Source organism: Ictidomys tridecemlineatus, chromosome 2, assembly GCF_052094955.1.
Source record: "Ictidomys tridecemlineatus isolate mIctTri1 chromosome 2, mIctTri1.hap1, whole genome shotgun sequence".
NCBI classification, from domain to species: Eukaryota; Metazoa; Chordata; class Mammalia; order Rodentia; family Sciuridae; genus Ictidomys; species Ictidomys tridecemlineatus.
The window spans coordinates 179,516,738-179,526,645 of NC_135478.1; the positions used below are offsets into that span (position 1 = coordinate 179,516,738).

Here is a 9,908-nt window from a genome sequence, read left to right on the forward strand (position 1 = left end):
CCAGGCAGAGCCATGGTGGTATGACAGATCAGTGTACCTTGGCTCAGCATGGCGCTGGACCACCCCGCCTCAGGCCTGCTGTGCTTCAACCCCACACTGGCCTGGCAGGCTCCAAATGGCTGTGACCCATGCTTGGCACCTGCACTCTAGCCCTCTATTCTGTGGCTCTGCTGCTCCACCCATCCCCTGCCACATCTTGGCAGGGATCAGTGGATTGGCTGCCCAGCTTGGTGGCCAGGAAGCCATGCCAATAATATGACCATATCTTTTAAAAGTCAGCTAAAATATCACTTTCTTCATGTGGATTTTTCTGATCCTAGAGATGTTTGGGTACTTCATCCTGTGAAGTACTTCAACACTTTGTCCATCCTGACCTTATGTGCAAAATTGATTTCTTATACTCCCAATAAATCTCTCAAGGTCATGCTGAAACCAGAATTTGAGATGAACCTGATTCTTTGCTTCTGCTGGCAGGTAGGTCCATGTAAGCTGTAGGCCTCTGCAGCCTAGAAAAGCCCCTTTTAGTGTTAGTGACTAATCATAGCAGGGAATGCCTGCTGGCATCAGCTTCAAGGGTCACAGCCAGCAAAGCCTGATTCTTCTCCACTGATATGGAGTGGCTGTTGCAGCTCTTAGTGTTGCAGCTCTAAATGGTGGTTAAGCCCTCCAGTGTTTCAGGAAACAACATCAGAATGAAATTCATGTGACAACAGAAGGCAACAGTGAAAGGAATAGGATTTATTCAAGTGTGAAGAATGGAAACAGAGCTCCTAAAGGGGTAAAAGGGGATCCCATAGTATGTTGGTGCTTAAATGTGTTAGTCTAGGGGTTTATATGACATTGAGTTAATACTATTGGCCCAAATTTATGCCAATCAAGATTTGGAATAGTGCCAATGCTATTGGCTAGCCCTGCAATCCTGTTCAGGTCTGCCCTGCTCCCATTTTCCCATAGCTCATCAGAAGTGGGAGGCTGACGTTATTGGATGGACTGCTAGTACTGTGTGGAGTGGGCATCTTCACTGGCCTGGGCCTTAATGCCTCAGGCAAAAAAGGTTGGTGAGCCCTGGCTTACCTCAGCCCTGGCTTGCTTCAGGTTCATACTGGCCCATGCTAGCTGTTCCACCTCCAGGCTTCCTGAGCTGCTACCTCACCACTGCTTCTGGGGTGGGGAGTAATGGGGCTGGCTGTGTGGCTCAGCTGCCAGGGAACCATGTATATCGCATGTCCCATTCATCTTGTTCTCTCAGGATGTTTTATATCCTTGCATATAATAAGTGTTCAATAAATAGCCAAATCAAAAACCAGGGGACTGAAAAAGTCCCAATCTTATATTTCAGAGTGAGAGATTTAATACTTCTAGTCTTGCTTAACTCACTGGACTGATTTCCTGCTAGTTATTCTTCAGGAACATTCATGGATGTGCTGTTTCCTTAAGTCTCTAGGACTATGCCTAGAGTTAATTTTGGGTAAAATTATTTCCTTTGGATGTTAGAGGAGTTGGGGAACTAGATATGGTACCATCATTGTATTCTCTTCAGAGCGAACAGGAAGATCGCTGAGAAAAAGAAAATATAGCACATGGGAAGTGCTGAAGCTCAGATGCAAAGCCAACTATGGGACTCAGGTCTCTTTTGAGACAGGGTCTTGCTCTCTTGTCCAGTCTGGTCTCCAACTCCTGGGCTCAAGTGATCCTCCTGCTTCAGTCTCCCAAGTAACTGGGACTATAGGCATATACCACTGTGCCTGGCTACTGTAACTCCTTTTTGTTTTTTAGTTTTAAGTTTCTTTAATTCTTGTTTAACTATACACTTGGTTTTTTAAGTCTTATTTTTTTGGTTCTTTTTCACTATACACAACATTAAGATTCAGTTTGACATAATTATAGAACATGGAATATAATTTACTCTAATTCAGTTCCCAGTACTTCCCCTTTCCGTCCCCTCTTCCCTCCCTAGTCTCCTTCCCTCTATTTTACTGATATTTCTGCTATTTATAGTTTTTTTTTTCCAAATTAGTGTCTTGTGAATGTACATTGATGGTGAGATTCACTGTGGTATATTCATATATGTACATAGGGAAATTAGGTCAGATTCATTCCACTGTTCTTCCTCTCTCTCCTTAATCTTCTTCATTTAGTTCACTGATTTTTCTTCTATTTTGATGGAACCCCATACCCCTCTTTACTCACTCTCTCAGTCTCTTTTCCCCCTTATTTTGGACTAGCTTCTGCATATCAGAGAAAACATTCTAAGGTCTTTCTCTTTGTTGTTGTTGTTATAAACATATATTATGGAATGCTTCACATATTTGCATGTCACCCTTGCACAGGGGCCATACCAATCTTTTCTGTTTCAGTCCAACTTTAGAATATGTGCTGCTGAAGTGAGCACTCTAAGGACTTACTCTTGATGAAGACCCAGCACTAAACCTGATCTCAAGAGAATTAAGGACTCAAATTCTTCCATGGATGTAGTAAAGGTCTTGGCAGTTGGAATTTTGTCTTTACTCTGATGCCTAGGCTTAGAAACAAACCAACAAAAAAGTCAATTTTTAAAAATGAGTTGGTTCTTTAAACTTCTAAAGAGAAACTAGCCAAGATATGCTTGTCTGGAATGAGGTAAGAGGAGAGAGTGGCACAATGTTTTGATGAGTCTTCCAATGAGCTTTCTGGGCCTTCCTCTCACATCTTGGTCATTTCTTGCAGATGGCTAGGGGTCAGTGAGTCCTCTTGATATGGAAGAAAACAGCACTTTCAGTAATTAGTGAACCATATTGTGGAGGCACCTGGTTCCAAAATCACTCACATCAACAACCCCAGGTCATTCAGCCATTGATTTACTCAGGTCACATCTGCAAGCCATAATGATTTTTCTCGTAATATTTCTTTTTTTCTTTTGTAGTTGGACACAATACCTTTGTTTTATTTATTTTTATGTGGTGCTGAGAATCAAACCCAGCCCCTCAGACATGCTGAGTGCTCTACCACTGAGCCCCAGCCCCTCTTGTGATATTTCAAGTGGCAGTGTCCACCTTGGCCCAAAGGCCTAAGGAATCAGAGTCTGATCTGCTAATCAGAGAAGATTGACTAGATTGGCATGAGTCATGCTGCCTCTATGCTTTTGTCTTTATTTCAGCTCTAAACTCTGTACACTGAGACTGGAATAGCCAGTGGATCATGAGGGTCAGGAGACTGGGGCGATCCAAGGTGGTGGTAAGACTCCAGGGCATGAGCCTGCTCATGAATGATGGCCAAACCTGACAGTGGCTTAGGTGGGGAAATACATCCCACATAGAAGAAAAGCATGGAGCCAAGACTTGCACTGCACAAGCCCAGTTAGCTTTGATGGGAGGGCAACATTTATGGAATCACAGAATATTAGATCTGAAAGGTATATTAGAGCTGGTTTGGTCAGGTTCCTCCCTTAACAGAAGAGGAAAGCAGGATCTATACATGATGGATTGGCTCTATCACAAGTGGGGCTTAATAGTGAAGTAAAGGCTCTTATCTAGGATGATGGGCAGTGGCAGGGTGGCAGGCAGAGTGGGGCATCAGATTTGATGGGCCTGGTTTAGCAGAGCCACACTAGACACCAGGAGGACTGCAGGTGGTAGTTCCATGGATGTGTGAATCTTCCCTAGGTTTCTTTAAGAGATATCAGAAGGGAAAGGGAGAAACCAAATGGATAGTGCTATTAATAGAGCCAACTAAGGACAGCTTCCTCAGAAATTTCCACCTGTGAGTGCTAGTTTATAAACCAAAATTTTAACCTACCCATAGGTGAAGCTTGGAGCACTTATGTTATATCACTGTTCAAAAGACTTGGTGAACTAATATATTCAGAGACTGTACCAGGCCTTAGAAATGCATCCGATCAATGTTAATCACAGAATATAGGTAAAAAATAATGATTATAATTCAGTGTGGCAAGTATAATGGAGGATTATAAGAAAGATACAGGACATTGAACTTAGTCTGTAAGGAGTCAAGAAACTAATGAGAATGTGATGCTTAGACCAAACTTTGGAAGATGTGAGGATCAATTGGCCTTGGCTACATGATGAGCAGCAGTGGTGAGAATGGGGAGGGCATGTGTAACAGAGAGAGCAGATTAGCTCATTTTTTACAGTATCCTTTTGATTCAGCTTCCTGAACTACAAAAATTAGGACTTCAAAAACAGTGTTTGTAATTTCCTCTTGCAACTAGTTAATGGAGATAATTAAAGCTTCACTAGAGGTTAGAATTAGGAACAGAGTTGAATGGGAAGAAGTGGGTAGCATGAGAGGCCTCCAACATGCTGGTGGATCCACCAGAAGCACATGGCTCAGAAGCCAGCAGGCACTGTGTCTTACTGCTCCCCAGATCATGGCAAAGGGTGTGTGACTTCCAGACTCTGAACCGAGCAGCAGGGAGGGAATGGTCCCCATATCAGAGGAGAAAAAAATGCCTTCAGAGAATATCTGGGTGGAGAGGTCTAGAAATGAGTTGAAAATAGACTTTAGTAATTCCAGAGCACAGCTTGGAGTAAAGAGTTGGGGTCCAGCAGTGTGCCATAGGTAAAGTGTGATGACATCACTCAGCAGATATGTGCAATTCATTTTGCAATGAAGTAGGTCAAGGGAGGTATCTGTCCCATTGAAGAAAAAAACTTTTTGGAAATAATTTGATATTTACTGAAAAGATTCAAGAGTAGTACAAAAAACACTCACCTGTGCTTTACCCACACACCTAATGTTAACATTTTGTCCCATTTGCTTTAGCCTTTGCATGCACTCTTTGCACATACATATTTTTTATGAACAGAGAGTAAATTGCATATATCATGTCTTTTATCCTTTAAAGCTTCCATATTTCCTAAGAACAAAGATATTTGCTTAGATAACCAAAGTACAGTTAGCAAGGTCAGTAAATTTAGTATCTATATAATTCTATAATTTACCATCTTCAGTCCAATTTATTTATTTATTTTGGTGCTGAGCATTGAACCCAGCTGCATTCCAATTTATTAATTAACCCAATAATATCCTTTGTAGGATTTCCTCCTCTATGATGATGCCAAATAACCTATAAATGTTGTGGATCAGGACTCAGAATTTGGAGTTTTGTTTTCCTCTGGGCCCATCAGCATAAAATAAAGTTTGGAGTTCTCCTCTTCAAAAAAACCAAAATAAAGCAAACACAAGGGCTGAGGTTGTGTGTCTCAGTGGTAGAGCACTTGCATAGCATGTGAAGCACTGGGTTCAATTCTTAGCGCACATATAAAAAAATAAAAGTCCATTGACAACTAAAAAATATTAAAAAAACCCAAAAATTATTTTGGTGCTCAAATTTCCCCAGGTTTTGTGAGTATGACTCTTGTGTTCTTGTCACATGCCTCCATCATTTTGGGGAGTCCTTTCTTACTTTCCAGCATAAATACATGTTTCTGGCTCATCTCATACTTTCTGTCCCCCAGCCACGAAATCACCTGTTTGTCCAGAGAGCCCTGACTCCTTCTAATAGTGATTAGTATTTGAAACCAAAATATGGACACTGTATGAGCACACTGCTAGTGAGGTGTCTTTGTTTACAGGTACTTACAGTGAACAGAACTAGGAAATGTGTGCATGTACTGTATATATACATGTATATACATATGCTTCCCTATAGCTATATACATACACATTTTAGAAACCATGAATTTATGAATTAAGAATATCTACAATTCTAACCTACTTCTATAGGGCTCTTCTTTACCATCTCTCATTCTGTATTTGAATTTCATTGCTTCCATAGCAGGACCCCTGAGATGGAGTCCTTCAGTGTTTCATTAATATTAAACATCTCATTAACAGTTAAAAATTAGGTAGTGAAAATACATAGAGACAGATGTGGAACAACTAGGAAGGGAGTGTGTGTCAAGCCCAGGGAAAATGAAGTTACAATCCCATAGAATGTTATTTGAGAGGGGTTCAGTGGTGAAGTTGTCCAGGGAGCAGTCTTAAGTATAAATCTGAAACTCAGAAGAGAGTTCACAACCATAGATGTAAATTTTAGAGCCTTTGCTCATTCAGTGGACAAATATTTATTAGACTCGTATTCTGACAGGCATTAGTGATACATAAAGTGATAAACAAGACAAAGCTGTCATGAAGCTTGTCTATTTATTGTACCGGATATGATTTTAGATGGTGATAGGTACTCTGAAGAAAATAAAACAGAACATTTGATGAGAGATAAATGAGGGATGAATGGGATGGTTCAGTGCTTACTTATCTAACTTTATTAAGGAAAAAGTTTTAAAAATCTTTCAATTTTGTGTGTGTGTATATATATATATACATATTGTGTGTGTATATATATATATACGTTGTGTGTGTGTATATATATATATATATATATATATATTAGCATAGTTATTGATAAAGTACTTATTTGGCATGTATTCTTTGCCAAGAACTGTGCTGAGCATTGGGCAGGGAACAGGGGATAAAGGAGATAGGTTTCCTCTAAAGCTCATTGTATTATGGGGTAGACATATGGGGAAGACATTATTATTCATAAATGAATAATAATAAAGGAATGATTATCACAAATATTTAAAGAAAAGTATAAGTTGCTATGCAATCATTTAAGAAATACCTGGTGGACCTTTGGGGTTTATCTCTCCAGGACTCATTTGGTCCATTTCCTATAATCCCAGTTTGGGTTTGGATTTGGGCTTAGTGACACATCCTATACATAACTCTCAGCATCAGGGGAGACTCAGTCCTGCCTGGCCAATCAGAACATTACTTTTCCATAGCACCAAAGATTGGTTTTAAAATAGGATTATGCCTGGAGCCAAGTCATCCAAACCAATAAAACTAAACTTTTGGAGAAGTAAATCCATTCTTCCTATTTTATTTGAATATAAAAGAGGAAGCTGGAGCTGTTGCAGATATCTTGACACCATGAAATATAAGCTTCTCTGAGGATAGAGCCAACATGGAAAGGATGAGACAAAGAGTTGGTAAGAGAAGTAAGTCTTAATACCTTTCAAGACCAGAATCAAGCCTTAAACTCTGGACTTTGTAGTTACCTGGGCCTGCTTGGGTTGTTACATATGACCAAGATGATTTGGAACATAAATGAGTCAGGGAAAGTTTTCTTAGGGAAGGGACATATAACATGAGACTTGAGAGATGAGTAGGAATTAAGCTGACTAGAAAAGTGGTGGCAGAGGAAAGAGCATGTATGTGCCCAAGGGCCTCAAGCAGTGGAAGCAGCAGAATGTGGGAGGAACAAAGGGAGGCCTGAATGCAGAGAGGACAGATCACTAAAAGAAAATGAGACCCTTTCCATAGAGAAGGTTTCAAATGTGTTAAAAATAAAGAGAACAGAATAATGAGTATTCTTGTACCCATCATTCAGCATCAACTGTTATTAACTAGGCCATGCTGTTTCATTTGTACCTGACTCTCTTGTTCCTGCCTGAGTTCTGGCTCGGTTATTTTTAATCACAACGGAATACATTTTTTTTAAAATTTTTTTTTAATGATTGCGTCTTCTTCCTGGTCTTCCTAGGAATTGATATTTTAAGTATTCTTTTTTTTTTTTAAATTCTTATTTATTTTTTAGTTTTCGGCAGACACACATCTTTGTATGTGTGCTGAGGCTCCAACCTGGGCTGCTCCAACCTGTGCTACTGCTTGAGCCACATCCCCAGCCCCTAATATTAATTTTTTAGTTTTCGGCGGACACAGCATCTTTGTTTGTATGTGGTGCTGAGGATCGAACCTGGGCCGCACGCTTGCTAGGCCAGCGCGCTACCGCTTGAGCCACATCCCCAGCCTGGAATACATTTTTGAAAAGGTGACACTTAGGCTAAAATATAAATACTTGAGCATAAGGAAGCAGCCATTTGAAGATTTTTAGGAAGAACATTCCACACAGAAGGAGAAATAAATATAAAACCCCTGAGATTGATACAGACTAGAGTTTCTTGAGAGACACAAAAGTAGACCAGAGTGGCCCCAGTGGAAATAAAGAAGGAGAATGTGATAAGAGATGAAGTCATGAAATTAGTCTCATGGAGGCCTTGGGGTAAAGGTAAGGAGTTTGGATTTTTTTTTTTTTTGAATTTTAAAGCCCTTTACAGCAGAGGACACTACCTTCTGGTTTATCCTTTAAGACACCCTCTCTGGCTACCATTTGAATGATGAAGTAGGAGGTCAGATTTTGTCTCTGGGTTATATTAACTATTCCCTCTGTGCTCCATCAAGCCTAGCAGTGGTAACATGTCTTATTGTTGCCAGCCTAGTAGTACTAAATTTTCCCTTGTGTTTTCCCTAAATCTTGCTGTTTTGGGGTTCTCTAGAGGAACAGAATCAATAGGAAGTATGATTATAAAAAGGGGATTTATTAGATTGCTTTATACAGCCAGAGGCTGGACAGTCCACAATGGCTATTTGCAGGCCAGAGAGCTGGAGGAACAGTAGCTTCACAGTTCAAGATGCTGATGACTTAGAATAAGAGGGATCAATGATGCTACCCAAGTAAGAGACCAAAGGCTTCTCAAAACTCCCTGGAGAATCACTGGCAGAGTCTGCTTTGGAAGAGTGAAGAAGCTGGAATCTGATATCCTCAGGTGATCGCAGCAGCAATCAAGAACCTGTTCAAGAAGAATGGAGCTTTCATCTGCTGCTGCTTCCTTGTTCTTCCAACTTTTAATCCATCCAAGCCTCAAACATTTGGATGGTGATGCTCACACTTAGGAAGGATCTCCACTTCAATTCACTATTCCTCATGCCAATCATTCCTAGACACACCCAGAAACCTCTTAATCTTTTGTATCTCTTAATCCAATCAAGTCCACAATTCAAGTTGATCATTACACTTGCCCTGAAGAATGTCCTGTAAAAAGTCCTTTTATTAAACTATTCCCATGACCCAATTTGAGGGTGCCATATACTTCGTTCTAGGAACCTGACTTATGAGTCAATGGAATATAGATGATATGAAAATTAAGGGCCTCTGAAAGCACGGAGGACAGGTCTCGGGGCACATAACTTTTAGAGTTGGACAGGGAAGGAGGAGTTGTCATTGGAGACCAGTGAGAAAAGACCCATTAAGTAGAACTTGAACCATGTTAGTGTGGAGTCACCAAAGCCCAAAGAAAGCACATCATGGAAGGAGAGCTCACTGTGTAAATGGCTATGGAAAGTTCAGGAAAGGGAGACTGAGAACTGCCATTAGAATTGGCAACCAGTAAACTTAAACATGAGTGCTAATGTCCTTGCAGAACTCAGATGCTTCAATTTCTTTTTTTTTTTAATTTTAATATTTATTTTTTAGTTTTTGGCAGACACAACATCTTTGTTTGTATGTGGTGCTGAGGATCTAACCCAGGCTGCACGCATGCCAGGCGAGCGTGCTACCGCTTGAGCCACATCCCCAGCCCCAGATGCTTCAATTTCTGTTGGAGCTCCATTGCTTTAATAGGATTTGTAGGGCCTTGCTTGCTTTTTTTTTTAATATTTATTTTTTGGTTGTAACTAGATACAATATCTTTATTTTATTATTTATTTTTATGTGGTGCTGAGGATCAAACCCAAGGCCTCCCACGTGCTAGGCGAGTGCTCTACCCCTGAGCCACAATCCCAGCCCCCCTTGCTTGCTTTTCCCATAGCTCATTCCTCCAACCCCAAGTCCCTGCCAGTCACCTGCTGCTCAGCCTCTCTAAGGCTCTGCGCCAGCTGTGGCCTCAGTGTTTTGCTCTTGCTGTCCCCTCTGCCTGGGACACTCTTTCTTGCTTGCTTTCTCTGGAAACTACCTCAGATCTCTTGAAACACTCCTTGACTCTCAAGTCAGGGAGAAGTGCACTCCCAATCTTGGCTGATTTCTATTAGTCACCATTGTTACATTCTAGAAAGTCACCGTGAACATT

The 9,908-nt window shown here is 40.8% G+C and overlaps 1 non-coding gene across 1 annotated transcript; it reads right to left on the bottom strand.

Annotated features, from left to right (window-relative positions):
- Positions 1-2,285: 2,285 nt before the first annotated feature.
- LOC120892068 (U6 spliceosomal RNA) lies at positions 2,286-2,392 on the bottom strand. Its single transcript, XR_005736739.1, has one exon. It is a non-coding gene; the product is annotated as a U6 spliceosomal RNA (small nuclear RNA).
- Positions 2,393-9,908: the final 7,516 nt, after the last annotated feature.